General features: G+C 55.0%; 3 protein-coding genes across 5 annotated transcripts in view; 1 reads left to right on the forward strand and 2 right to left on the reverse strand.

Moving 5' to 3' along the window:
- Positions 1 to 1800, reverse strand: part of LOC105537862 (G-protein coupled estrogen receptor 1) — a 4098-nt gene extending 2298 nt beyond the window's left edge. Inside the window, exons 1-2 of one of the 3 annotated variants that reach the window (XM_011977563.1) lie at positions 1354 to 1800; positions 260 to 384 (exon numbers count right to left, since the gene is read on the reverse strand). The gene's annotated coding sequence lies outside the window, so the exon portion shown is untranslated. Of the gene's footprint in view, positions 1 to 259; positions 473 to 1353 lie in introns of those variants that run through there. The other 2 variants (XM_011977564.1, XM_011977562.1) reach the window with 2 other exon arrangements.
- Positions 1 to 2898, forward strand: part of LOC105537864 (chromosome unknown open reading frame, human C7orf50) — a 139789-nt gene that overhangs the window by 48061 nt on the left and 88830 nt on the right. The window lies entirely within an intron of this gene.
- LOC105537874 (G-protein coupled estrogen receptor 1-like) overlaps positions 1 to 2898 on the reverse strand; it is a 7930-nt gene that overhangs the window by 168 nt on the left and 4864 nt on the right. The window lies entirely within an intron of this gene.

Raw genomic sequence — 2898 nt, forward strand, 5'->3', positions numbered from 1 at the left:
GAGACCACCGGAGCTCCGTGGGAGAGGGGTCTGTAAAGCCCCCTGCTGTTTTGGTCACGCTGAGACCACCGGAGCTCCGTGGGAGAGGGGTCTGTGCCTTGAGTTTGGGAAGCTGGGTGCTGCTCTCACCAGGGGGTGAGGTATCTGCATGTCTGCGTCCAGCTGTTCCCATAACAGGATAGCGGACTGGGTGGCACTACCCCCACGCGCCCCTAGTGAGTGGTATGGCACCGCGCGCCAGGCCGAGGCTGAGTCCTACCTGGGTTGCAGCCCCTTCTGTGGTCCTGGAAGCCTCCTTGGTCAGGCCCATCAGGCTGGAGGTGCACTTGGAACCCAGCTGCAGGAGGTGTACCTCTGCTGGACCTGCCGAATGCCTGAGCAGGGCTGGAGAGAGGAAGAGACCCGCCCTGGGAGCCCTCGAGGGAAGGTTCCCGGCTGGCCGGCGGGTGCGTCCTCCATCTGAGCCTGCCGGCGGGTGCGTCCTCCGTCTGAGCCAGTGAGTCTGCCCCTTGGCACAGGGCTTTATAGGCCCCCTCCGCCTGCTCCTCTCTGGCTGGGCTCTGGGCGGCCTCCTCCGAAAGCTAGCGTTAACCATTTTTTTGCTGGCCTTTTTTCTCCCACACTTTGGCAATCAGCTCAGTTCCACTAGACTTACTTTTATGGAAGTTTAACTGCTTTTCTTCACCCACAGATACAAACCTTTCTTTAAGTTTGAAGGCATCATTCTAGCTATTGTGTATCTTTTAGGTAATAACCTGTCATCCTGGGTTGAAGCAAGCAATATTCTTGTTTTTGCAGCTGACCTGCGTTAAACACTAAATTTCGTAATTGACTTAGTAGCACGTGCATGATACATAAAGAATTTAACTTAGGAATTTCACAGACATTTGCAGAGAGAAATGTAATCCCAAGAAATAGCAGGCATTTCTGACAAGTAACTTAGGAATCTGAGTACTGGTTGAGCATCTGGAAATCTGAAGTCCAGAGTGCCCCACAGTCCAACACTGTTGGAGCGTCGCGACTCAAGTGGAAAATTCCACACCTGACCTCGTGTGGCGGGCTGCAGTCCCAGGCACAGTTCAAAGTTTGTTTTATACATGAAATTATTAAAAGTGTTGTATAAAGTTACTTTCAGGCAGTGTGTGTAAGGTGTGTATGAAACACAAATGAATTTTGTATTTAGCTTTCTCATTCTGTAGCTGCAGGTATTCCAAAATCTGCAGAAATCTGAACTCCGAACTCCTCTGGTCCCAAGCGTTCAGATGAGGGACCCTCAGCCCGTAGTTTTCTCTGAGTGTTGGCGGCGCCTCAGGTCCCGCCTCCCGCGCTCGCTGCAGAGGCGTCGGAACTTACCTGCCGGCCAGGTGTTGGTGGCCTCTTGCCCAGCAGGCCGCCTCCGTTGCCCGTGGTTGCGGATTTCACAGCCTCCACGGCCTCATGCGGGCGGAGAATAAACCTCCCTCCGCGGACTCCAGAGGCCTCCGAACCGCCTCGTGCGGGGCGGCCGCCTCCGAGTGCGCCACCTGCTGGCCATTCGAATTTCAGCCGCCGCTTGGGGAACCCTGGGCTGCCCGGTGAGAGCAGAGCGAGAGCAGAGCCAGGCCCCCAAACCCCGGCATGGGCTGCCCAGGCTGAGGGGGTCCTCAGGCACTGCCAGCCCTGGCTGTCCAGGCCGAGGGGTGAGTCTTTCTCCGAACGGAACTTCAGCGAATCTCACTCCTACTTCTGGGTGTCGTTTTCCCTCTGTAATGTTTCCAAGCGGTGAGATTGGATCCTTTGTCCGCTGAGTATGAGTAATGCGGCTGCTGCAGCCTGAGGCGCGGTTCAGAGGCCTGCGTGGGACCCCCACCCCCACCCCCGCCGGGAGAGCTGGTGCAGGCAGAGGAGTGGGGTGCTGGGCCTCCAGGTGCGCTCGGCCCCTCAGGGCCTGCTCCCCCGCAGGAGAACTGGAGCAGGTACAGGAGTGGGGTGCTGGGCCTCCAGGTGCGCTCGGCCCCTCGGGGCCTGCTTCCCCGCAGGAGAGCTGGTGCTGGGCCTCCAGGTGCGCTCGGCCCCTCGGGGCCTGCTTCCCCGCAGGAGAGCTGGTGCAGGTGCAGGAGTAGGGTGCTGGGCCTCCAGGTGCACTCGGCCCCTTGGGGCCTGCCAGGGTGTCAGCTGCTTGGTGGTGTTTCGTTAGGAGCCTGTTGCAGAGGCGCCTCAAGGCATCTGTGCAATAGCAATTTAAAGTCTTACAGATGTGTATTTTAGAAAACACACACACACATTTTCTAAACAGAATGCTGTGTTAAATTTCTAATGGAAAAATACTAACGTGGGGTTTTCTTCCAGCAGTAGAAAGTTGACAACTCTAATATGTACCTTTTTATATTTGAATGATAAAGAGCTGATTTGCTCTTAAACATTTTTTTGACCAGTTGTGAAGTTGAGATGATTTCAGCATTAAAAATGCCCGAGACACCATTTTGAAAGATGTGAGTCATGAGAAAGTACAGAAAAAAATAAATAAAATAAAAATTCAAACCTTGAAATAGCCGAGACATGTCACTTAAAAATAGCTGTGCCCTGCTAGTGCAAACCCATGGCTTCTGGTCTCTCTGCCTGTCCCAGCAGCTGAGGAAGAGCTCAGCTCCCAAGCTCTCCACTCACGTGCCCTGGGTAGGGAGCCTGCCCTGGACGGGCGAGTGGCTGATACACCTAGATTTCCTGCTTGCAACATAGAATTAGCCGGATCGGGGCTCTGGGTCTCAGAACCCAGCCTTCTCCTGTAAGCACTGGGTGGTTGAGTAACTTGTCAGCTACCGCACAACTGCGGGTGTGAGGGACAGGGCCCAGCTGCAGGAACTTCAGTCCCCAAGACCTACTTAATACTTGCATGGGTGACGGGATGGGAGGAATCTC

This window comes from Mandrillus leucophaeus, unplaced genomic scaffold (assembly GCF_000951045.1).
Source record: "Mandrillus leucophaeus isolate KB7577 unplaced genomic scaffold, Mleu.le_1.0 Scaffold180, whole genome shotgun sequence".
NCBI lineage: Eukaryota > Metazoa > Chordata > Mammalia > Primates > Cercopithecidae > Mandrillus > Mandrillus leucophaeus.